Source organism: Lissotriton helveticus, chromosome 3_2 (genome assembly GCF_964261635.1).
Source record: "Lissotriton helveticus chromosome 3_2, aLisHel1.1, whole genome shotgun sequence".
Lineage (NCBI taxonomy): Eukaryota > Metazoa > Chordata > Amphibia > Caudata > Salamandridae > Lissotriton > Lissotriton helveticus.
In genome coordinates this window covers 290,620,238-290,647,476 of record NC_136062.1, presented here as the reverse complement: position 1 = coordinate 290,647,476, position 27,239 = coordinate 290,620,238, and the positions used below count along the sequence as shown (strand labels likewise).

General features: G+C 49.8%; 1 protein-coding gene across 18 annotated transcripts in view; it reads right to left on the bottom strand.

Moving 5' to 3' along the window:
* The window catches only part of LOC144826666 (mucosa-associated lymphoid tissue lymphoma translocation protein 1-like), a 1,784,778-nt gene that overhangs the window by 1,249,473 nt on the left and 508,066 nt on the right, over positions 1-27,239 (bottom strand). For all 18 annotated transcript variants that reach the window (XM_078685246.1, XM_078685243.1, XM_078685249.1 and 15 more), the window contains one exon: positions 5,313-5,369. The gene's annotated coding sequence lies outside the window, so the exon portion shown is untranslated. The remainder of the gene's footprint in view (positions 1-5,312; positions 5,370-27,239) is intronic.

Genomic DNA, 27,239 nt, shown 5'->3' with positions numbered 1-27,239 from the left:
GTCCTGCACGGGAACGCCGTGTCCCAAGGCAGTAGTGGCTGCCGTTGCCCTGATGGAATGGACACGCAGCCCAACAGGCTCCTTATTAGCCTTGATACAGAGGACAACCCACCGAGAGATGGTCCGTTTGTGCACAGCCCGACCTTTTTTGGCGCCCACGTAGCCAACAAAGAGCTGGTCATCCACCCGGAACTGGTTTGTGCGCTTCAGACAGAACGAGAGCGCACGTTTTGGGTTCAGACAGTGGAGCCTTTCTTCCTCTTTCGAAGGATGCGGAGGAGGAAAGAAGGTTGGCAAAGTGGTGGTCTGCCCGATGTGGAAGGGCGTAACAACCTTTGGCAAGAAAGAAGGACGGGTCCTTAAAACCACTTTGTCTGGATGAACAGAAAGGAAAGGAGGTTTAGCAATAAGAGCCTGGAGCTCACTCACTCTTCTGGCAGAGGTGATAGCTACCAGGAAAGCCATCTTTAGAGTGAGAAGATGTAAAGGACAGTTATGAAGGGGCTCAAAGGTAGCGCACATCAGAAATGTCAAGACAAGGTTTAAGTCCCATTGAGGCATTATGAACGTCATGTGCGGAAAGGTGTGCGTAATCCCCTACAGGAAACGGTTAACAACCGGGGACTTAAAGAGAAGGCTGATCAGGAAGCCTTAGAAAGGCGGAGATGGCAGAAAGATTACCTTTGACAGTGCCCAGAGCAGAGCCCTGTTGGGTCAAGGAAAGGAGGAACAAGAAGGACCTTGGAAAGAGGGGCAGAAAGGGGATCCACAGCCTTAGCTGCACACCATGCCACAAACTTGTTCCACCTGCTGGTGTACACTGTTTTAGTGAAGGGATGCATGGCTGCCAGAATGACATCACAGACTTCAGGTGGAGGATCGAAAACCGCCAACTTTCGCTGCTCAATCTCCTCGCATGGAGTTTGGACAGGTTCAGGTGGAGGACGGTCCCCTGCTGCTGCGATAGGAGATCCTCCCGAAGAGGCAGTCGGATCAGGGGCTCGATCGCCATGCTGAGTAGCTCGGAATACCAGTATCTTCTTGCCCAATCCGGAGCAAAAGAATGACTTGGACCCGGTCACGCCGAATCTTCTTCAGCACTCTGGGAAGAAGTGGTATAGGTGGAAAGGCGTACAACAGACCGCAACTCCACTCGCGGCGAAAAGCGTCGCCAAGCGAGTGTCGCCTTGGAAATTCCAGCGCGCAGATCTGATGACATTGCGCGTTCTCTTCAGTGGCGAATAGATCTAACCAAGGCTCTCCCCACTACAGAAAGAGACCTTGCGCCACGTCCGAGTTCAGATGCCATTTGTGATCCATCATGCACCGGCGGCTGAGTTTGTCCGCCCTGGAGTCCAGAGAACCTGCCAGGTGTTGAACCACCAAGGTAATGCCTAGATGTTCCAGCCATGTCCAGAGGCACGGAGCCTCCTGACATAAGGTCCACGACCCCACCCTGCCCTGGTTGTTGCAGTACCACATGGCGGTGGTGTTGTCCCTGAACACCTGCACTACACTTCCCCGGACAGAGGGTAGGAATGCTGTCAGTGCAAGTGGGATAGCCCGAAGCTCCAAAAGATTGATATGGAGCCAGGACTTTGCCAGAGACCAGAGGCCTCTGGTCTCCACCTCTCCCAAGTGGCCTCCCCATCCCAGGAGGGACGCATCCATCATCACTGTGTGCTCCGGTGGGGAAGGGAGAGGGATCTGCCATTGACCCAATCGCGATTCGTGAGCCACCACTGTAAGTGTCGTGCAGTGCCCTCCGAGATCTGGACATGATCGGACAGGTTGCCCTGATGCTGTACCCACTGGAACTTCAGGTCCCACTGCAGAGCCCGCATATGCCATCTGGCATGTTGCACTAGCAGGATGGATGCAGGAGGCCATCAGGCCCAGGAGCCGTAGGGTCATCCTGACTGAAACCAGGGACGAGGCTGAAAGATCGGAATCATAGCCTAATATCCTGGACTTGCTGCTCGGGTGGACAAACCCGAAACCGCGTCAAATCCAGAACCGCTCCGATGAAGGGGAGCTTTTGAGAGGGACTCAGGTGCGACTTCTGCACGTTGATGGAGAACCCCAGCAAATGTAGGTTATCGGCCGTAGTCTGGAGGAGGGAGACGACTGCTTGGGGCGAGCCCGCCTTCAACAACCAGTCCTCGAGCTAGGGGAAGACTGACACCCCAGACCTGCGCAGGTGAGCTGCGACCACCGCCATCACTTTTGTGACCACACGAGGGTCGCTGGTAAGGCCGAAGGGGAGCACGACAAACTGAAAATGCTCCTGGCCTACCATGAACTGCAGGTAAAGCCGGTGGGCCGGCAGGACGGGGATGTGAAAATATGCGTCCTGCAGGTCCAACGCTACCATCCAGTCTCCAGGGTCGAGGGCAGCCAAGACCTGAGCCAGAGTCAACATCTTGAACTTCTCCTTCCGGAGGAAGCGATTGACGTTCCAGAGGTCCAAGATGGGGCGCAAGCCTCCTTTGTCCTTCTTAGGGACCAGAAAGTAGTGGAAATAACAAACACAACCTACGTCCGGCCCAGGAAGGTGCTCGATGGCCCCCTTGGCCAAGAGGGCCTTGACTTCCTGTTGGAGAAGCGCAAAGGGGGTTGATTCGAAGGGAAGGGAGTAGCCCCTCCGGATAAGCTGCAACACCCACTTGTCGGAAGTAACAGAACGCCAATGGGGAAAGTGATGGCGAATCCTCCCACCCACTAGCGTGGGATGCGCAGACTAGAAAGGCTTCGAGGTAGATGTTGTGGGGGCCGAGGTGGACTGAACGTCCCGCAGGCTCCCAGAGCCACCACGGGCCTCGCCAACGGGACAGCAGAGTCTGGTTCTGAGCAGGCTTTTGGCTGAATGAACGGCCAGGGGTACCTCTGCCATCGCCAAGAAAGGAGTGAAACGTGGACGAGGCCAGGTGTGTGGTAGAAAGGCCCATGGGCTTGGCCGTAGCTCGAGAGTCCTTAAAACGCTCCAGTGCCGTGTGGGCCTTATCACCAAACAGGCGAGTGCCGTCAAAAGGCATGTCCATGAGCGAGCTCTGGAAGTTCAGGGAGAACCCAGTGGACTGCAGCCAGGTGTGGCGCTGAAGCGCCACGGTCGTGGAAAGTGCCCAACCAGGAGAGTCCGCTGGGTCCAAGCCACAACAAATGGTGAACCTAGCCGAGTCTTTGCCCTCAGCCACAGCCTGAGACAGCACAGTCTGGACCTCTTCCGGGCACCGGGATAACACCAAAGCCACGGAATCCCACAACGCGTGGGAATAGTGGCCCAGAAGGCATGCGGTGATCACTGACCGCAGTCCTAAGCATGCCGAAGAGAACAACCGCATGCCAAACTGCTCCAATCTCTTGAGTCCTTGTCCGGCGGAGCTGTGGTAAAGGTACTCTGAGATGTATAAGCTTGAATTACGAGACTTTCGGATGTAGGATGAGTGGTCAGAAAGGCAGGGTTACCCGGCGCCGGGCGATGACGCATGGTGACATTCTTATTCACAGGGGCCCCTGTGGCAGGCGGTGACCAAGTACCCAACAAGACTTCGGTGAGGGCATCATTAAAGGGCAGCAGCGGCCCGAAGAAGTGGACCCCGGCTGGAGCACCTCAGTGAGGAGATTAGTCTTCAGGGTCACCGTGGGGAGATCGAGGTTAAGGACCTCAGCAGCCCGACGGACCACCACCGTATACGAGGCGCCTTCCTCCATAGTGGGCGGGGGGAGGCAAGCCCCGGATCAGAAGAGACATCGAGGCCACAGGCCTCCCCCAAGTCATCCACCCAGTCCTGCTCGGAATCACACTGGCGAGCAAGCGGGTCCTCAAACCCTTCCCAGTCATCCTTCTCCACCAGCCCGAAGGCACAGGCCTGGGCGGCAGGACACGGACCGGTGAAGGAATAAATGGCGCCGGGAACGGCGCGGGCCGGGGCAGAGTCGGCGCCGGTTCCCAATTCGGATCCCAGGTGGGAACAAAGCCCTCCGGTAACCGGGGCAGAGGCGGAACCAGCGGGATCCACTGCAGCGCCGCCGGCGGAGCCAGCAGCAAGGGACCTCGCAGCGCCGCCGGCAGAGCCACAAGCAAGAGAACTCGCAGAGCCGGAGCCGGCGCCGGCAGCATGGGACCTCCTCACGCCGAGGCCGGAGCCAGGGGCGCAGAATCCTGCGGCGCCAGAGCTGGATCCGCTGAAGGGGTCGACAGACCAGTCGGATCCGGACTCGGGTCCGCAGGGCCCTAAGGCGCACGGGCGGGAGCCCGAGGTCTAAACAGGCGGTCCATAGAAGGAAGGAATTCTTGCATTTGTGCGCGAGTTGCTGCGGACCCGGTTAAGGCGGGTAGGCCGCAGGACTCCCAGGCTCCAAAGGGGCTGAGCCGCTGTCCTCCTCTTCCGCATCCGGGTACCGACAGGGGGACGTGGGAGAGCGAAAACGCTTCTTCAACTTATTTTTGTGCCGTCTCTTACCCAAATCCTAAGGGGAAGAGGAATGGAGGTGACTATTAAGCGAGGGGTCACAGTGACGACCCCTGGATCTGGAACGGCGCGGGGACGAGTGCCAAACTTCAAACAACTTCCAGCGCCGTTCCCTCAGGGCCTTCGGGCCATAGCCCTACAATGCAGACAGGACCCGGAGTCATGGTCGTGCTCCAGGCAGTAGAGACAGGCGTCATGAGGGTCTGCCACCAACATATTTCAATGGCAGGTCCCTCAAGACTTAAAACCAGGCATCCCTATTAACACCAGAGAAACCAAAACGAGGCAAAAGTCTCAAAAAGATAGTCAAAAAATTACTAGAGTACGTGTTCCAACCAGATCTGCGCTTACTGGCGCGGAAAAAGAAAGAACTGACAAAAGCACGCATGGGTGGCGCCTAAGTAGTCTCCGTGACGTCATCTTGGCGCATACGACGCCAGCAATGGACGCGGAGCCGCAGGACCCCACCTACTGACGCGCAGAGGTACTGCTAAGCAAAACTTTCCGGATCCAATCTGACGCCTGGGGATATTCTAAGGTAAGGAATCTATCACTAACGTGTCTCTTTCAGATTATCAAATTTAGTAACTGAGGGACACGTGTATCAAAATTATATGCAATTACCTAGAGGCCTATAGGTGCAAATGGTTTTGCATTACCTAAATTGTGATTACCTATTTTTTATGATTACCTAAAGTGGTGACCACAAAGCCTTTCTTACATCATGTGAATGCAAAATAGTTTCATACATGTGGCCCTGAAAGAGAAAGGCATGCAAGAACACATCTAGATGACATGATCAGTAACTTAAAACTAGACTTGTATTGAGGGTATAATTACCTGGAACTAGATGAGCAGGCAAGGTACAGATTTGGCATATGTTGTGCAGCAGAAATCCTGTAGCAAAATGTCAAAAACATTATCAGACCCATAAAGAACTGTATAAATTATAGCAATAATATTCTAGCTTTTAGTAAATCTCACACATAACATGATTATGGTTTAGGAGAAGGTAGTAAACATTTGCCAGAAGCTGGACTCAAAAACAAAAGAACAAGCTGCCTATGTTCGGTAGTGCATTCATTCCCAGAAATGATGGAGCTGAGCAGGACCACATCTGTACGGCGAATTCAGTTTCTTGATTTACTCTTTCCGTGGCCTCAGATGCAACAGAATGTGAAGTATCAGTGCGTAGATCTCTAAATCGGGACCCTTTTAGATATTAAAAAGAGGCCTCTCTACAAAACAAGAAGTTGGGAAATCAGCGAGGAATCTGCGGTAGAGTATCCACCAGAAAGGAATATTTGACGTTACAACACATGCTTTTACACTGCAGTCTTTACATCGCAACTACCATTACATTGCATGATTTTACAACTCATGCCATTACAACGCATTTCTAAAAATTACCATTGCAACGCATACCATTACAACGCATAATACTTTTAGGGCAACAGTAGGGTAAGTATTGGATAGTGTAGGGGTAAAAATTACTACTGCCACTCCAGTGAGTGCAACAGTAGGGTAAGTGTTGGATAGTGTTGGGGTATAAAATTACTATTCCCATGTACCCCAAAACACATACCCACCCTATTACTACAAAAACCTCCATTACTTACGTTATAATGCGTTGTAATAAACAATTGTGACTGTACAAAAGCTGAACATTTAAAGAAAGGTGTTTGGTGTCCCAGTGAGAGTACAATTGAACCTAAGCTAAATTAGTGACATTACAGTGACGTATGAGTAAGGTTTCAATTTTTCAAACAACGTAGGCGACCATGTAACTTAAATTCAATTGATCAACAACAATTTAGACAATTAGAAAATGTTGCTGTTTGGTTTGCCTCTTTGAACTGTCGACGGCGTTTCGACCCAGTCAGGATATTGAGTCTCTTCAGGACCTGTCAGTGTGGAGACACCTAAGGGAAATGATAGGTTCATATTGTCAGCATGTGGCCCATCTAAATGGAGTACTTCGCTTGAAGGAGACATGCTACATGTCAAAGAACTATACATTTATATATATATACCTGAAGGTGGGCCTATGCTGCTCTGTGAATTGCAGTGGCACCGTGAACAAAGTGTCAAAAGAAACTCACAGGGATCCCAGCCGGGAGCTGTGGAGTAATGGGAAAAATCAACTGACTGTACTGACTCAGTGAGAAACTGCATTTGTATAGTATAATGTGGGTTGGACACCAATTCTAACATTTACACTTACCCCTAGTGAGGGTAGTGACGTCAGACACATGGTATGGTGCAGCTGGCCCGGGAGCTCTATGCTGATAAAACCAATAGTTGCTCCGGAATTGCGAGGAACGGGGGGGCGTGGCTAGCCAACCATGATGGCGGTCGGCTGCCGCTAGAGCTCCGGGTCCATCTGGGGGCCTACTCCTGTAGCGGGGGGTCGGCAGGCGGCTAGATTTGACCGGATCAGTGGGGACTACTGCTGTAGCCCCGGTGCGGTCCTGGGACCAGCTGGAGAGATCGACACGGCCGGGAAGTGGTGGCAGCCGAGGTCTGGGCCTGAGGCGGCGCTCGGCGTGAGACGCCGAGAGCTAAAGTACCGGCAGTGCCAGAGACGGCTGGGGATCATCGCGCCGGAAGTGGCCGGATGGCGATCCGGAGAGTGCATACGGCGGCGCTCCCCTGGTCATGGAGCAGGATAGGGTAACGTTCCGCATATATATGCCCTGAGCTGCTGGAACGAACGAGACTGGCCAAACAGCGAGGGAGGAGTACGACATCGCCGGTCTGCCCCGCTCGCCTGGAGCCATTCACAGGGGCGGCGGGCGGCCTGCATCCGCCCAGATCCTGGGGGCGGCTGAAGGACACGTTGCAGACCGCGGAAACGAAGATGCACCTGGTACGAGGTGGGGGCATGGAGTTCCTCTGAACCCCTCTTGCTTGTGACACGCACTGAACCACACCGGAGCGCAGTTGGCGCAAGAGCGGTTGTTGGTGGTGGGTGCTCCCCCTGTTCCGATTACGGCCTCGGCCCGACACAGAGGAAGTGAGAGTGACCATATCGAGGACCAGGCCAGTGGTAGAGGGGCAGGATCGGCGGCTGCAGTGGGGTTGCGGTGACGCCCGGAAGGGTCTCGCCCCCCTCGCTCCTTCTTGGCGTGGGGTGGGCTCCTCCTAGTGGGGCGCACTGTGTGGACTGGCGGTGGCCGGCCTGATACGGTGACGCAGAACGGACGCGGCTACCTGCTGCAGCGCCGGTCTGGACATGTGAGGTGCGGACCTAGTTGGCGGGCCGGGTCGGGGGGGCCCCCGCCCTTACATCATTACCCGATCGGATGGCGGTGGACGTACTGGTTCTCGGCCCCTGGAGTCTGGTGCCTGGCGGAGGACTGCCCTGAGTGGGGGTGCGGCGGTCGGGTGCCGCAGGTGTCGCCCCGAGAGCTCGTGGAATCCCCGACCGCGGGCCCTCCATAAGATCTTCTACATCAGCCCTATTGTGCTTTGGCCCCCCTGTCGTCGTCTGCTGGGTTTTGGGGACTGCTGCCCGGAGGTTGGCGCTACTTAGGCAGAGCTGGACGCTGGACACCTTAGAGTTGAGTACTCCCTGATACAGTACATTATTTGATTAACCACCACAAATCAGGGTTTGAATGGACTTGACCTCCGGTCGTCATGGTAAGAAAAGGGGCGAGAGTGACGGAGGGGCAGGGAAATTCGGAGGCGCTGCGTACTGCGGTGGGTGCCGGAGATGGTCGGGTCCTACCGGGAACCACAAAAGTGGCCACCACCGAGGAACAGCCGACGGACAAGCTGGATCTAATTCTAAAAGAAATAAGGGACTCCAGGTCAGCGATGAAACAACAATTGGGGTCCTCACCATGAATCTGTCACTACTGAAGGCAGATCACAGTACGCTGGCGGACAAGGTGAAGGATTAGAGCCTTGCTCTTGCAGACCTTACTCCGACGGTGGCGGATCACTCAACCTCTATTCAACAATTGCAGCAGCAGGTCACCTCCTTGATGGATCGAGTGGAGGACGCGGAAGAAAGAAACCGCCGCAACAATGTCCGCGTCATAGGCCTGCCGGAGCGCTGTGAGAGGACACGAGCTGCGGACTTCATGGAACAATGGTTCCGGGACCACGTTGCCACCGAAGGTCTGTCGCCATATTTCTGCGTGGAGCGAGCACACAGGATCCCGACTGGCCGACCTAGACCGGGCCGACCGCCACGTCCTTTGATAGTGAAGATACTCAATTACCGAGACAGGGACGTTCTGCTGCAGAAGGCCCTTGAGAAGTCTCTCATACAGTCTGAGAACCATCGGGTGTCACTATATCTGGATTACACGAACGTGGTCCAGAAACAGGGCTCTTCGTATATGACGGTGAAGAAGAAGCTCCAGAAAGCCAAGCTGAAATACGCACTTCTTTTTCCTGCCCGATTAAAGATCATACACAAGGGTAAAATACACTTCTTCGAGAGTCCCTCGGATGTTGAAGAGTGGCTGGAGGTGATGGGTATAGAGGGGAGTCAGGACATCACCCAAGAGAGAACTGCCAGCAGCTCGAGAGGTGATTCGGGACGTGAGGGGGGATCCCCAGAGGCGGGGCGGAGGACCGGCCCCCATGGCCCGTCGCAGGAGCAGCAGTGGGAAGACCAACTTGAAGCGCTGGCAATGGCCGGAACATTCCAGGAGGACACGGAGAAAATTGTAACAGACTCAGACAATAGCACGGTCCACTCTGACTCGGACCACAGTGTAATCCTGTTCCCTACCGTCACACCCCGAGCAGCGGACGATATGATGGATAATTAACTTGAGGAGTCCGACAGACCAACTCGATGCGGACCCCCACAGTCGTGGTTCATGATATCCTTTAAGATGTGAATATTGATTACCGTTCTACATGTCCTTTTTTGCCTTAAGTGTACATTGTGTTGGGGAATGGTTGGATTAGGCCTTTTTTCCCTGCTGGGGGTGGGTATAATGGGAACGATCCAGGTCGGGATTAGCCTTGCCGGGATGCCCGCTTATTCCGCAATCGTACCCTCATTTGTTGCTTGTGACTAGGGGCCAGATGTAGGAGCCAAAATACCGGTCGGTAACGGACGATTTCGGCCGTTACCGACCGGTATTTAAGAATTGGCATGTAGGTGCATTTATTTTACAGAATCGGTAAATTTACCGAATCTGTAAATTTACCGATTCTGTAAAATACCGAATCGGTAATTTTACCGATTCGGTAAATCCAAATGTAGGTGGGACTCTTCTGAGTCCCAAAGGCCTTACAGATTCGGTATTTTACCACCCAATTCAATTGGGTGGTAAAATACTGAATCCAGGTGTGCATGCACATGTGTGCATGCACACCTATGCCATGTGACAGACAGACATGCCCTTAGGGCATGTCAGTGTGCCACATGGCACACATGCCTGTATTCGGGGGCTAGAGGGTGTCAAAGTGACACCCCCTGCACCCTTGCAAAAATCGGTTTTTACCGAATCGGTAAATACTGATTCGGTATTGCCCATTGATTCCTATGGGCTTCAAGGCCCCTAGGAATCAATGGGCATTACCGAATCGGTATTTACCGATTCGGTAAATACCGATTTTTACAGATTCGGTAATTCAATTACCGAATTTACCTAAATCTCCCCCCTTCTATTTTACCGATTCATAAATACCGAATCGGTAAACTTCGGTATTTATGAATCGGTAAAATAGAATTACCTACATCTGGCCCTAGATCCTTAATCCTTGCCCCTGGGCTGGAATACCGTTGAGCCAGTGGTGCCCGGTGTGAAAGACAGGATGGCTGTACTAATGCTTAGTCTCCCCCCCATTGGCGTATGCACCAGACTTTGGACTTACTTGTTTACAGTTCTTATGTTGGGCCCAGCTTTGTTGCCTTGCTGTGCCAAGTTTGTTCTGTTCTCACAGTGGGTTTTGGAGTACGGGGTTTCCTGGTCGCTCTTTACATGTGGTAATTCAATGGGACTATTGCTATTTCCATCCTTGATCAGTATGCATCTGTTCTTGGCAAGTAGGGCTGCTGACATTCATATTTTGTGCATAGATCGCCGCCTAGTGTTGGTTCCGGATGATTGCACTTTGTTGTCCTGGAAGTCTTCGAAGTATCACGAGATAGGTGACTCCTCCCCTGGACTACAGTGCGCATGGACATCTTCTCCATCCTCAGATTGTTTTTCGCCATTATGGCAAAGATGGAGTATAGTAAGTAAGAGATGCCATGCAAAAGAGAATCCTGCAGCTGCAACAGGCACCGGGGAGGAGGGTGGGCAATATGAATGTCAGCAGCCCTACATGACAAGAACAGATGCAAACTGGTAAGTAGCATATTCCGTTCGAGGCATGTGGGCTGCTGAATTCATATCTTGTGGATAGACTGTATAGCAGTATCTCCTCTAGCGGTGGTCACCTGTACCAGCTGCAGCAGTCTGAAAAAGAGTTTTAAGGACAGCCTGGCCTACCGCAGCTTGCTGCTTTGATTGCACGTCTACACAATAGTGTTTAGTGAAAGTGTGTATTGTAGACCATGTAGCTGCCCTACATCTGTCTTCAAGGGGAATATTCCCTAGGAAAGCCATGGATGCCCCCATTTTACGCGTAGAGTGTGCTTTTGGGGGAACTGTTAAAGTGCGTTTAGCTTTTTGATAGCATATTTGGATGCATTTAACTATCCACCTGGCTATTCCTGATTTTGAGATGGGATTACCTTTATGTTGTGGGGAAAAAGCAACAAACAGTTGCTTTGTTTTCCTAAATGATTGAGTCCTGTCCACATAATATAGCAGAGCTCTCCTTACATCTAGTGTGTGTGGGGCTCTTTCAGCCACTGACTGTGGGTTTTGAAAGAAAACTGGCAATTCTATGGATTGATTGATATGGAAAGTGGATATGACTTTTGGCATGAACTTAGGAATAGTCCGAAGTACTACCTTATTTGCGTGTATTTGCATGAAAGGTTCTTGAATGGTTAGTGCCTGTAGCTCACTTTCTCACCTGAGGGAGGTAATGGCAATCAAAAATGCCACCTTCCATGTTAGAAATTGTAATTCACATGAATGGAGTGGTTCGAAAGGAGGTCCCATAAGTCTGGTAAGTACTATATTTAAGTTCCAGACTGGTGAAGGTGGGTGCTTTGGAGGGATTATCCTTTTAAGACCTTCCATAAAAGCTTTGATTGGGGGTACTCTAAACAGGGACAGGTGTTGTCTGTTCTGGAGATATGCTGCTATAGCAGCAATATGTAGCCTTATAGAAGAGTATGCTAGATTGCATCTTTGAAGGTGCAAGCGGTAACCGATAATGTTTTTGATGGAAGCATCTAATGGATTGATTTGGTTATTGTTGCAGTAAATTACAAATCTTTTCCATTTAGCTGCATAGCATGCTCTAGTAGTTGGCAGTCTTGCCTCCTTGATAATGTTCATGCAATCAGGAGGTAAGTTAAGGTATCCGAACTCTAAGACCTCAGGAGCCAGATCGCTAGGTTCATCTGATTGGGATCTGGGTGCCTGATTTCTCCATGGTTCTGAGTTAAAAGATGGGGCGAGAGGCGCAGTCTTTGGTGGGGAACTACTGAAAGTTCCAGGAACGTTGTGTACCATGGCTGTCTTGCCCATGTGGGAGCAACCAGGATCATTGTGAGTGACTGCTGACGTAGTTTGCGTGCCACCAGCGGAATCAGTGGAGCTGGTGGAAAAGCGTACGCAAATCTGCCTGACCAGTTTATCCATATCGCATTGCCCTGTGACAACGGATGTGGGAACCTGGCGGTAAAGTACTGGCATTTTGAGTTTTAGTTTGTGGCAAACAGATCTATCTCTGGATGCCCCCATTTTTGGAAGAATGGTTGGAGAACTTGAGGGTGAATCTCCCATTCGTTTAGCTGTTGACTGTGTCTGCTTAACAGATCCGCTACTTGATTGTCTTTTCCTGGCAGGTGTTCTGCTAGGAGAAAAATGTTTCTTGGAATTGCCCACGTCCATATGTTCTGTGCTAAGTGGGACAGTTGTGGAGAGTGTGTCCCTCCTTGTTTCTGAATATAGTACATGTCCGTCCGGATCAACACAGCCTTGTTGCACAGGTATTTCTGGAATGCTTTTAGTGCCAGAAATATTGATAGCAACTCTAGTTGGTTGATATGCAGTCTCCTTTGTTTGATTGTCCAGAGCCCTTGGACTGTGTATTGAAGTAAATGGGCTCCCTCAACCTGTCAGTGATGCGTCCGCTGTTAGTAGTACTTGTGGAACCGGCTCTTGGAACAGTCGGCCCGTGGAAAGGTTTTTTGGGTTCCACCACTGCAGAGAGTTGTAAGCACGACTGTCTACCAACACTAGGTCTTTTAGTTGTCCCTGAGCTTGATTCCACTGCCGTGCTAGGCATTCCTGTAGTGGACGCATTTGAAGTCGGGCATGATGGACAATGAATATACAGGAGGTCATCATGCCTATGAGCTGAATGAATACTCGAGCTGGCAAAGAGTGTTGTGGCTGAAATTTCTGGATGAGAGTCTGCATGTTGGCTATCTTTGCTTGATTTGGATATGCTTTTGCTACAGAGGTATTTATTGTATCCTCCAGATATTGTTGTATTTGGGAGGGCTGTAGATGTGATTTTGGGTAGTTCATGGAAAACCCAGGCTCTGTAGCAGCTGGAGTGTCTGAGACGTCCAGGTATGGAAACACGTGGATGTGTTGCCTTCTGAGGTGTGCAGCTACTACCGCTGAAGATTTTGTGAACACTCTTGGGGCTGAACCTTGAACTGATAATGTTGACCTTCTATTGTGAACCTGACGTACTTCCTGTGAGCTGGATGTATAGGTATGTGAAAACATGTGTCCTAGAGGTCTAATGTTGCTAGGAAGTCGCCTTGCTGGAGTAACGGGAGTACTTGTTGTAGAGTGATCATATGGAAGTGCTCCGAGAGTATGTATTGGTTTAGAGGTCTGAGTTCCAATATTGGTCTGAGGGACCCGTCCTTTTTGGGAATAAGGAAGTATAATGAGTATACTCCTGTTCCTTGGTGTTGAAAAGGGACTGGTTTTATAGCTCCCTTTTCTTGCACGAATTTGACCTCTTGTTGTAGCAGGGTGATGTGTTCTTTGGACATAGGACGGTGTTTGGGAGGTATGTTGGGTGGAGTAGAAGTGAGTTCCAGGCAATAACCATACTGGATAATATGTCTCACCCACCTGTCTGTGGTAATTGCATTCCAGACTGGTAGGAACTGTTTGACTCTGCCTCCGACTGGTGTTAGATGGTCTGGAGGGAGTGTGATGAAGTCACTGTTTGGCGTCAGTGGAGGCTCTGGTGTTATTGCTGCCACATTCTCTGCCTTTGTTATTATTGCCCCTGTAACCTCCCCTGTTGGAGCCTTTATTAAAGGAGCTTTGGGTGTTGCTTTTGTATGTAGAGGAAGTTTGTGAAGTGTTGCCTCGTGCGGTGCCTCTGTGGGAGGACCAACAAAAGGAACCTCTATGTTGTTGAAACTGCAGTGCGCCCATAGATTTTGCAGTTTCAGAATCTTTCTTCATTTTGTATAAAATGGTATCTACTGCAGGACCAAACAGGAAGTCTTGATTAACTGGTTGGTTGAGGATGGTGGATTGCACCTTGTTCTTAAAACCAGAGATGCGTAGCAACGCGTGTCTGCGTAGTAACACGCTAGTGTTAACTGACCTGGCTGCTGTATCGGCTGCGTCAAGTGCACATTTAATGGAAGAATTAGTTATAAATTTGCCTTCCTGTATGAGGTCGCTAGGCTGAGCTTTGAAAGGTTCTGGCACGTGTTGCAGTAAACCTTCAAGCTGGTCGTAATGCGCTCTATCATAGTGAGCTAGGAGAGCCTGTGTGTTTGCGATCCTCCATGAATTAGCAGCCTGTGAGGCCACTGTTTTGCCTGAGGCTTCCAATATTTTAGACTCCTTGTTAGAAGGTGGAGCGTCTCCTATTGTTTGCGAGTTGGCCCTTTTGCGAGCGTTTGCTACTACCAGTGAGTCTAGAGGCAACTGGGATTTAATGTAAGTAGGGTCTGTAGGGGCCACCTTATATTTCTTCTCAATCCTGGGATTGAGCACCCGTGCGCTGGCTGGATCTTTGAATATGTCTGGCGCGTGTTTTTTAAGTACCCCTTTTATCATAGGAAGTGTCCTGACATTTTTCTCGGAGGTTGGAAAAGTGCAAATAGAAAATCTTCTAATGGGTCAGTGTGCATGTCGACCTTGTGGTATTTTGCTGCCCTATCTAGCAGTTGGTTAAAAACAATGGTGTCGTCGGTAGGCGACGGCTTTGTAGGGTATGGGGAGGTGTCAGGGATGGGTTGTGTGCCATATGGATCATTATGATCATCCCATGTGTCATCCTGAGCCTGTGGATCCTCTGGGTCATTAAAATTCTCCTGAGGATCTTCCACCATGTTATCCTCATCATTGTAGTCTGAGTGTGTAGGAGAGTAGGGCACAAAAGGCATATTAGGATAGAAAGGAGGAGGAGTAAAAGGCCTAAAGGGATATGTTCCGAAGTCCTTTTTCTTCGGTGGTACAGGGCAAGTAGGGTCCGTGTCCAATGGTCTCTTTTTCCGGTAATAGATGGTAACTTTGCCGGTTTCAGGGTTTATATACAGTTTGGATTGCTCCTCCGTTTCTGGATCAGGATGGAAGAGTTCCTCCTCCACTGTCCGTGGCTTTGGCGCCAATGTTTTTGGCTTACTGACTTGCTTGTGACCTTTTGGCTCGAGGGCCTTTGGTTCTGGAGTCTTTTTCGGCTCGACTGTCAGTTTGGGGTCGGTAACCTTTTTTGGTTCGACGTCTTTTATTGGTTTGGCAGTCTTTTTTGGTTTGGCGACTTTGTTTGGGTTGACGACCTGTTTCAGATCGATCCTCTTTTTGTGCTCGACGTGTTTTTGGTCGAGTCGATGACCTTTTTCGGTTCGACTGGCTTTGGCTTATTTGCACTCTTTTTAGGATCGGGTACTGTTTTCGGATCGACGACCTGTTTAGGTTCGAGGCTTTTCTTTGGCTCGATAGCTTTTGACTCGATAACCTTTTTGGGTTGGACGACCTTCTTTGGTTCGACCACCTTCTTCAGCTCGACGCCCTTTGGCTGGTCGACCTTCTTTTGTTCGACAACCTTTGGCTCGACGGCCTTCTTCAGTTCGACGACTTTTGGCTCAACGGCCTTTTTTGGTTCGACGACCTTCAGTTCGACAACCCTCTTGGGTTCGACAACCTTCTTGGGGGGAATGTTACTTGGTCCTGGGCTCTCGGAAGGCTTTGTTTTGGTCTACTCAGCCGAGCCAGAAGGCGGGGCTTCTGAAGGGGTTTTTCGATCTCAGCTAAGGCCTTTAGGCGATGCTTTGACCGGAGCCTTCGGTTTCGGGATGAGCGGCGTTGGGGGCTGTGTACTCACTATTTGCCCCGATGGGATCTGGTCATCGGAGTCCGACTGGTCCTCAGCGGTGACGATTTCTAGCTCCGAGTCCGCCGCTTCTGGGAGGTCGTGTTCATCGTCGAAGATGTTGTCTGGTTCCTGTGCCGGTCGCTGCATGTCTTGCCTAGCGGCCCGTCGAATCCGGATGGTCTTCTTCGAACGAAATTGGGCACGAATTATGACCAGGATAGATTCCTGTATAAAGTAGGTTTGGCATTATCAGATTGGGTCAGTACCCCTGCGTGCTGGGCGGAGACTGGAACATGATATTGGACCTAGACCTAGACAGATTACACCCTCTCCTTCAGGCAGCAGGGACATCTAAGTTAACTGATCTGTTTGCGGCCTGGGCGGAGGGGTGGGGCTTAGAGGACACGTGGCGTAACTTACACCCAACCCATAAGGAGTACTCTTATTATTCCCCCCTCCACAACTTACACACTAGAATTGACCAGTTCTTATGCTCAAGATCAGTGGTCACGAAGGTGGGGGGTGATGAATACCTGGCAAAAACATTCTCCGATCATAGACCTTTGACGCTTACCTTTCTCTGGGGTAGGGTGCCGACCCCGGTACCTACCTGGAGACTTAATCCACTCCTTCTGGAAGATGGCCCCTTCCGGACGACACTGTCTACCGCTCTCACTGCTTACCTCAGGGAAAACTGGGACTCTGCTTCCTCCAATTTGGTGGTATGGGATGCCATGAAGGTAATGATAAGGGGAGCGGCGATAGGGCAAATAGTGGGGGCCAGACAAGAGATTCACAAAAAACTATGTGAGGTGGAGGACCGCCTGAAGATGTTAGAATGGGAGGCAGGCACAGACCCTAGGAAAAAGGGCGAGTTACAGGTAGGATACATTGATCATGCAGAGGTGCTGGAAACACTGCGCACTATTGACCACAGGGAATACCTACGCCGCCAACACACTGAGGCTGATAGGTCTGGCACACTACTGGCCCGACTGATACGAGACCAGCCAGACCCGCCAATCATCACCCAGGTACATAGCCCGTCGGGTACATTAGTCCATACGCAAACCGAGATTAATATGGCGTTTTTTGAACACTTGAGAGACCTATATGCTCCTTTCGACCTGGAGGACACAACACAGGTGACTGCGTTTCTGGGCGACCTCCCCTTTCCGGTCCTGACTGCGGCCACACAGAAGGCACTGGAGGGCCCTATTATGCAGCACAAGATACGGGCTGCGACTAAGACTCTTAACCGTAACAAAACGCCCGGTATGGACGGGCTTCCAGTAAAGTTCTACTCGACCTATTCGGATATACTAGTGCCGGTTCTAGAGAGGGTGTATAAGGTGGCCTTTGAGGAGGGGCAATTACCAGCATCGACGATGCAGGCTTTGGTCACTTTGATACCTAAGCCTGGCAGGGATGCTCTGGAGATCACAAATTAAAGACCCCTTTCTATGCTCTCCACGGAGTACAAGATTCTTAGCAAAGCTATAGCCTTACGTGTACAGCCCCACCTTACCACCCTTGTGCATCAAGATCGGTGTGGTTTCCTCCCTGGGAGGAGTACGTCATTGAATACATGTAGGTTGCATGCATTGATGGCGGCCACTCCACAAGAATTTCCTCGGGCGGGATGTATAGCGCTGGATTTGAAACAAGCGTTTGACTCCCTGTCCTGGACCTTCATGTTTAAATCCTTGCAACGATATGGCTTCCCGGATTCGTTGCTACGATGGATATGACTGTTATATACTAACCCTACGGCTAGGGCGCGCACGGGTCGCCATATTTCAGATTGTTACACTGTGCACAGAGGCACCCGACAGGGTTGCCCCCTGTCCCCGATTTTATTTGTGTTGGCCCTGGAGCCCCTCGCCCTCGCCCTTCGTATCCACCAAGAACGAATGGGCATCCCGGTTAGGGGGATACACCACTTGCTCTCTGTTTATGCAGACGATATATTACTGTATTTACGTGATTTGGAGGTAGACCACACCATACTCTATGACATCTTTCGTAAATTTGAATTAGTGTCTGGATTAGCTATTATTCCAGAAAAATCAAATGTATTCTTTTTCAGGGAGACGCTGCACCCCCCCCTTGATACGTTTTGGGGCACACTCGATACCGGTGGCCCAGACCACATTTAAGTATCTGGGGATACAAGTGTATAGGTCAACGGAGGATCAGATATATGGTAACATTAAAGCGAGCTGTCACACGGCTCCGCAGTAGTGTGGGTTTCTGGACCTCCGTACCCTTATCGGTCATGGGCAGAATTGCGATCTCAAAAAATGGTTATGCTCCCTCGCATGTTATACTTCTTTGTGAATCTGCCAGTGACGCTTTTGCAACCTATTTTTAACACATTGAATATCCTATTGATTAGTCTTATTTGGAGTACTGGTCGGCGTCGCATTAGTCTCTGCCAACTCCAACTAGACACCAGGTCGGGGGGACTTGGAGTCCCGGACTTTCGGAGATATTATTATGGCAGCCAACTTCAATGGCTTTCCTATTGGATAGCGGGTAGGAATCTCCATGAGATTGATTTTACAGTAGATCGAGTGGAACGTGGGGAACTCCACGCTTTGCTGCTACCAAAGAGTCGGATTCCCCCAGACTGTCACCCTCTGTTAGGCACGGCCCTATTGTGTTGGAGGAAGGCTTTGTCTTACACTTCTTCGGCAACCCCATATGCGGCGAATATCCCCCTGCTAGGTATTCCGACACCGCAGGGCAGAGTTACGCGACATGTATTATTGCAGCACTGGACGGAGCATGGAATAGAAGAGGTAGGCACCTTTTTTGGGGATGAGACCCTATTGGACCATGAATCCTTTTTACAGATCACGGGTGCTCCCCCTAGACTCTATTTACTGCACGCTACAGTGATACATTACATTCGAAATACCTGGGCGCCGCAACGGCTCAAACCCAAGCAACACAAATTGGTACATTTGTTATATTATATGGGAACGGGGGGCCACCTAGTACGATGGTTATATACGGGAGTGCAAGAACACGCAGCAATCTCACTTACTACCCTTAAGGTCACCTGGGAGCAGGACACTGACTCGATATTGACTGACAGGGCATGGCAGACTATCCAAGAACATCCCAAATGGGTATCGCGTAATGTGAAATTTAAATTCATACAGACAATGTTGCTCCACAGGGCATACCTAACTCCAAAGCGAATACACCGCATGTTCCCAGACTCTTCACATAGTTGCCCACGCTGCAATGGGGATGATGTGGGATTCCTTCACATGATGTGGTCCTGCCCACGACTGAGGGGCTACTGGGCGGAGATCTGTCAGACACTACATACAATTACGCACCTACCGGTGCCGACGGAGGCTCTGCACTGCCTGGTAGGACTCCACAGACGATCTAAAACATTGAAAGCCAAATTGAAATTCTTGGACTCAGCCCTCCTCTTAGCAGCCAGGGCATTAACGATGAGGTGAAAATCCCCCAGGATTCCTAGGTTAACTACCTGGCAGTCAGACCTGATGCGGTGGGGTCCTGCAGAGGGTGCTGCCCTGAGGAGAGAGGAGGAGAGAGGTCAGAGAAAACATCCTATAGCGCTGGAATGGGAGGCCTTGTTGTTAGAATTTGAAGGGTTGGATTTAACACTATACAGGAAGCAGGGTCGCAATAATCAATCAGGGTAGTGGAGCCTAATTTGGGATGGATCCTGATGCCCACTGAGAAGCACATGTTAAGTACATCACTGTGGTATAGAGTATTAGCCAGTATAGTTTGATTAGGAAGAAGTCCCTGGGAAAGATACTAAAGCGACCAGGAGGGGGGAGGGATTGGGGTGGAAAACGTTGGGGAGGGGGGAGGTTTTTGTGGTTTTTCTTGTTCTCATGATGATAATGAGGTGCATATTGATAACCTCTGTTACAGGATTTATGTTTATAATAGGATTTGAAGGTGTGCGACAAATGACTCGTGCTTTATCTTTTCAAAGATAAGACATGATCTTCTACATAGGCAGAGGTTGTCATATGTATTTATGCATGGGGGTCAAATGGAAAAACTGACTGTAATGTGTATGTTGTATTGAAGAACAGATATTTCTTTCTTTGCTGCAGTCATGAATAAAGAGTTTAAATTAAAAAAAAAGGAATTGCGAGGAACTAAATGGAAGTAAAATATGGCCGTTGGTAAAGTCTGTGCAGGACGAATAGCATGAGGGTGGATAGAATAAAGTGCAATCTGCTCCTTACTTTCAAGAGCGCGATGGCGCTATGAGTACAGGGGAGCGTGGCTACGTTCTGCGATGTTTAGAAGACACTGACTCCGCCAAGGAGGGTGAGAATATACTAGATGTGGTATACGCTGTTGTAAAAAAAATATACAAACAGTGCATTTAAAATGGTGTATTGGGTGAGATAGATATCTCTAGCGGTGTGTTGCATCACACTGCAGATGACATCAGATGGCAGGTGATAGACAAAGTACTGATCCCACCAAGAGGAGGCAAACTTTCCCAAATGCTCCAACAACTGGAATGCCGCTGGATTGAGCGTACTAACTCAATCATGCAGGGGTTGAATTCCGCAGAAGAATGGCGCGGTTTTGTCACTACATTGAGTATTTAAATACCAAACCCATGGTGGCTCCCACACCACAGCCTGTCCGTGTGTGGTAAAATAGCACCGGGTTGACTATCCATAACATTTTATAATACATGTATTGGAGGACACTCTCCCCTGTGTACTAGATGCCCTAACCCTCTATCCATAACATTTTGTAATACATGCAGTGGAGGACACTCTCCCCTGTGTATTAGATGCCTTAGCCCACCCCTACCACAATGTGGCAATCACCACTGTTAATCACACGGGTCCCTTACAAGATAGTTTGCATAACGCAGGGTCCTCAATCCCTTGGGCGCCATGCCTCACTAACTCCCGTCACGAGGGACTACCTTAAGCACATCCTCGGATACAGAAATAACATACACCACCACTGTACGAAAGGAGAGGGTCAACTTGCCCAATAATAGATATACTCAGGCATCAGGGTATTCCTAATGGGTACGGTGCGCCAGACGCCTACACTATGACGGACATTAATCAAAGCATACCCCCAGATGCGATGCAAACAGGCACCAGCTCTTCTTGTACGGACAAGGATACTGGGTCTATTTAAATAAAGACTCTCGAAATAATGTTTTTATAACCGCATATGTGTTGCTCCACGGTGTATATGATGCTGTTAATACGTAACCTATAATTGTTATTATGTGCATTCAAAGAAAATATTGTATATGGAATATAAGATGCTGTTAATACGTAATCTACAATGGGTATTATATGCATTCAATGAAAATATTGTGTATTATTACTGGCACTACTGATTCGCACGATTGGTGGTTCAAGTCCTATACGGGCATCTATTGTTGTTAAATTTCAAGACCACAATTGTCAAAACAACATTACGTAATTATTACTGGCACTATTGATTCACACAATTGGTGGTTCAAGTCATATACGGGCATCTATTGTTGTTAAATTTCAAGATCACAATTGTCAAGACAATATTACGTAATGACCAGCCGCCCTACCCAGCCGGTACAGTACTTTATATCGCAATTTTTCCTTTTTATAAACACTGACACGCCTCAGACAGGACCGCCCCAATTGCCGCGCACTAGGCGCACGCGCAGTCTGTTGTCTCTATCGATCAGAGACCTCATATTCGTTGATGGGATCTTAGCTCCTGATCTAGCAGTAGAGTCTGAGGGTTCCAGCTTTTAGCGGGAATACGGTTATATCTACAGCGCAATACCTCACAGACGCTGTCATCGTACCATCAGGAGATGACGCTCTACTACCACGGTACACAGGGGACGCACCCTCCGCCGCTACTACGCTTATTACAGGTACATAGCACAGTTGCCTCTGGGTATCACACCGCTAGAGATATCTATCTCACCCAATACATAAGTTTAAATGCACTTTATGTATATATTTTTACAACAACGTATGCCGCATCTATTATATTCTCACCCTCCTCGGCGGAGTCAGTGTCTTCTAAACATCGCAGAACGGATTTGCGCTCCCCGGTACTCGTAGCGTGTAACACCTCGGGTTCGACCCTACTCGCTGGGGTCGGTGTAGGCGCTACCACGTTCCCTTCAAACAGACTTACTGACACAGGGACTTTGGGTAACGCAGGCTTTATTAATTTGAAGGTCCTTTTCCTGTGTATCGTTTTCCTGTAGTAGGGCAGGGGGCCTTCAGATTCCGCCGTGTGTCTGAGCTGTCGCTTCTCTACAGCTGTCCGGCGGTCGTCCCGGTGTCTTCTGGGACTTGTAGTCGGGACCTTTTCCTCCACGATGTCGAGCCTTTGTGTCGCTCCGAAAGAAAGAAAAGATAGCACCGTTTTAGTTTGTTGTGCTGCCAAAAAGGCACAGGGAAGGGAGTGAGGGAACACACGTGCACGAAGAATCAACTAGGGTCCGCTGTGTTTGGGTGGTGAAGGAATGGTAGTGCACGGGAGGTGTGAGGTGCTTTTACGGTGGTTTGGCCCACTTAAATCCCGCCCAACTTGAAAACCTTGATCGTACCTCTGGTAGCCACACTTCCCTTGAAGTGTGGCTGGGCGATGCGCCTTCCTGTTGGCCTCCTGGCTTGTTGGGTTCGTCTCCTCTGGATCCTCCGATTCCGCCTCTCCGCTCTCCTTCTCCGGCCGCCGCCTCCTCCCTCCAATGGTCTCTCTCCCGCTCCGGTCTCCTCTCCGCCTCTTTCCTCCGATGGTCACTCTCCTGCTCCGGTCTCCTCTCCGCCTCCTTCCTCTGTTCTGCTCCGCTTTCGCCTCCTCCGCTCTGCTCCCGCCTCTCCTCCTCCTTCTTCGCCGATCTCCTCTCACTTCCGCACTCGTCCTTTTCTCCGTCGCTCTCACCTCCGTCGCCTCCGGGTGTAACACACACCTGTGTGTTTTCTGGGGCTGCCTTTACCTGGGATACAGGGGCGTACCCTGTGACGTAGTCCTCATCCAACTCCGCCCAGTTAAAGAAACAGGGCTCACCACTCTCTGCGGGCTCCTTGTCTCCGAGGATGTCCGTGTTTCTCCAGGCCCCTGTGTGCTGGTTGGAAAGAGGTGAAACCGGTAAGCCTGGCGGATCCGGGTCCTCCCCGTTACATAGCGCTATCGCGCTCTCGACGGTAAGGAGCAGATTGCACTTTATTCTATCCACCCTCATGCTATTCGTCCTGCACAGACTTTACAAACGGCCATATTTTACTTCCATTTAGTTGCTCGCAATTCATGAGCAACTATTGGTTTTATCAGCATTGACTCGTGGGCCAGCTCCACCATACCATGTGTCTGCCATCACTACCCTCACTAGGGGTAAGTGTAAATGTTAGAATTGGTGTCCAACCCACATTATACTATACAAATGCCGTTTCTGCTGACCAGAGAGATGCTGTCTTCTCTTGCGGCGAAAGTTAAATCTGCGTCCCCTTCAGACGTCTGTCCAGCGCCCATCCTGAGAGGAATCTTTCGGGCTTGCCCTTCTCCTCCCTTGACATTTCTGAATGACTCTTTAGAGATGGGTGTAGTCCCAAAGCTTCATAAATCAGCCATAATCATCCCTCTCTTGAAAAAACCTGGTGCTGACCCCGCTTCCTTGACTAATTACCGTCCCATCTCCCTTCTCCCTTACCTGGGAAAAATCTTGGAGTGCCACGTCGCCACTGTCCTCAGCTCTTTTATGGAGGACAGCGGCTACCTGGCCTCCTGCCAGGCCGGATTCCGCCCCCGCCATTCCACCGAGAAGGTCGTCGTTTCGGTCCTGGACAGCCTTAGGGAGGGAATGGACAGGGGCCAACCTCAGGCCTTGGTCCTCCTTGATTTGTCTGCTGCTTTTGACACGGTTGACCACTCCATCCTTCTCACCCGTGTCAGGGCAGCTGGCATCAGGGGGCCCCCCCTGACTTGGCTTACCTCTTTTCTGAGGGATCGCACCCAGGCCGTCCATCTAGATGGGTTTTCTTCCCCCTCACGTAAGGTGCAATGCGGTGTTCCCCAAGGTTCTTCCCTGTCCCCTCTTCTATTCAATCTCTATATTCTCCCTCTTATTTCTGCTCTCCAACAGCTGGAGGTCACCGTCTTTAATTATGCGGATGACCTTCAGTTGATCTTTAACCTCTCGCACTCTTCTGAATCTATTTCTAATTTTCAATTAATTATGATTTTCATCAGGGACTGGATGAACTTTAACCACCTCAAACTCAACCCCGATAAAACTGAGCTGGTTTTGACTGGTGGTGCATCCAGTCCCTGGACCCCTTCGTTTTGGCCCCCTGCACTTGGTCCCCCTCCCTCACCTTCTCGTTCTGTCAAGACACTCGGGATCACTTTAAATCAGAACTTAACTCTGCACTCTCAGATTAGTACGGTGGTGTCCTCTTGCTTCTTTACCCTCCGCACTATTAGGAAAATCTCGAGATTCTTCTCTGTCCCCGCTCTTAAACTCATCATGATGGCTATGGTTTTATCACGGCTGGACTACGGCAACATCCTGTATAACGGCGTCCCAGCCTATGCCCTCCGACGCCTACAGCTGGTACAGAACCAAGCGGCACGCCTTATTTATGGCCTCCCCAAGTTCCATCACGCCACTGCTGTATTAAAGAACTTGCACTGGTTGCCTATTACGGAGAGGGCTCTTTTCAAACTGGTTTGCACGGCGTTCCAGGCCCGAGCTGGAAACGCCCCAGCCTTCATAAATTCGGCAATTTCCTGCTACATACCAGCCAGAGAGCTTCGTTCCTCTTCTCAATCCCTCCTCTCTGTCCCACGTTTCAGGAAGACGAGGATGGGGGGGGGGGGGAGTTTGCGGTCCTCGGCCCTACTTTCTGGAATTCTCCCCCCCCAATGTTCGCTCCATCTCACTCTATCATGATTTCCGCAAGACCTTAAAAACCTATCTCTTCCTGCAAGCCTTCCCTGCTTAGTCCCCTCATAGTTGCTACCTGGGTTCTAAAAGTCCTAGGGCCATGAAACCGCCAGGTGAAAGTGCACTTTATAAGTGTTTTTAAATTCAAATTCAAATTCTCACCGAGTCAGTGCAATCAGTTGATTTTTTCCATGACTCCACAGCCCCCGGCTGGGATCCCTGTGAGTTTCTTTTTACACTTTGTTCACGGTGCCAGTGCAATTCACAGAGCAGCATAAGCCCCCCCTTCAGGTATATATATAAATATATAGTTTTTTGACATATAGCATCTCTCCTTCAAGCCAAGTACTCCATTGAGATGGGCCACACGCTGACAATTTGAACCTATCATTTCCCTTAGGTGTCCCTACACTGCCAGGTCCTGAAGAGACTCAATATCCTGACTGGGTCGAAACGCCGTCGACAGTTCAAAGAGGCGAACCAATCATTTTTTAATTGTCTAAATTGAGATTGATCAATTGAATTTAAGTTACATGGTCGCCTAAGTTGTTTGAAAAATTTAAACCTTACTCATACGTCACTGTAATATCACTAATTTAGCTTAGGTTCAATTGTACTTTCACTGGGCCACCAAACACCTTTCTTTAAATGTTCAGCTTTTGTACAGTCACAATTGTTTATTTGAACACTCGTGTATATATTGTGTTAATTATTTTGATTCGTACATAAATAATGCAATGATGTTTTAAACTTTACACATGTGTAGGCAGCTTTCTTTCTGACATCCTTGCAACCCTTTGCATTGCCATTGTGCGTATTTTACCATAAGGTTTTACATATTATCCCACAGGAGCCATTGTTTTCTTTAATAGTCTTCATACCAAGGCTCCAAGTGAGTAGGGACCCCTTGTTCCCCCTTCCACTCCACAACATAGAATAGAGTCATGACTTTTGGCAAGAAAGTCCATCCTGGTTCTGGACACCACATTTTCTTGAAAAATGGTGTAGAGTGGCTGCACTGAGAAAGGCAGTTTTTAAAGTGAAACGGCACAGCGAAAACTGTGTATGGGCTCGAATGGAGTGCACATAAGTAAAGTGAGAACCGAATTAAGATGTGATTTAAACCAATACAGCTGCTCCTGTAAACTCAAAAGGCCAACATGGCCAACAATGAATCTTTTTATAGTGCCACCTGCTAGGCCTTGCCAGGTCGGAGATAAAACACAAAGAAAAATATCTGACTATTTGGTTTGCAACAGGTCTGTGTTGGGGAATCCACATCAAGCCACACATTTTTGTCAGTCCCCAGCGTAAATTTACTTTGTAGAAAGATGCCTAGATGGGATGGTGACATCCACAAACTCCGCTGGCACATCGAATACAGTTTACCCTGTAACTCAGTCTTGCCTCATGGATTTGCATAATGTGCGGGTTCAGGTGTAGAACTATACCCTGCGGCTGCAACAGAAGCTCCTCCTGCAGCAGTCGCTTGGTCGGAGGACAAATACTCATGCCCAGAAGTCCTGGGTAACGTATTCCCCTGGCCCAATCCAGAGCCACTAGGATACCCTAGGCCCGGTCGTTCCAGGATTATATTTAACTGGGAGTAGGGAAGGCAGTGGCAGAAAGGCGTACAGAAATTCTGTGCTTCACTTTAGCCCGCACTTACCTTAGGTAAAGCCTTATCTGGTAGAGACTATCTAGCCACAGATTCCTTACCTTGGTGAGTTCCCCTGTCATCAGACTGGATTCAGAAACTCTTAAGGAGTACATCTGCGCTCATATAGGTGGCGTCCCTTAGTTCAGCGCCAGCATCATCCACATCAGAAATGACGTGCTGGGGCCTACCAAGGTGTCACCCTAGCACGCTGACATCAGTTTCTTTTCGTGCCATTTCCACCCTAGGTCAGAAGCACAGAGCCATGACTGAATTCTGATGGACCTCTATACAGACACTAAGGACTTACAAGGGTTATCCTATGCAGAGAAATACGTTCACAGAACGGGGAAGATGGGAGGGTCGATAAACAATATATGGTTAGATAGTGTCCCTACCAGATAAGGGTTTACTGAAGGTAAGTAAATTGTTTATCTTATGGAAACCTCCAGTCGCATATTCCCAACATTAGAATAGTTACCCAATCAATACCTCCCGCAAGAGGATCTGCAAATAGATTTTGACCAGGAAAGTCCTGCAGGTCAGTACAATCAGTTGATTTTTTCCATGACTCCACAGCCCCCGGCAAAGTGCCGTCATGATGGACCCGACTGTCCAGAGAGTTATGCTGACGTGGTAGCCTGACAGATGTCCAGGACAGGGACTCCACAAGCAGATGCAGTGGGCTCAGCCTTGGCTCTGGCAGAATGAACATGCAAGCCCTTAAGGGGTTTCTTTTTGGCCAGTGCTTAACAGATTTTAATGCAGAGCACAA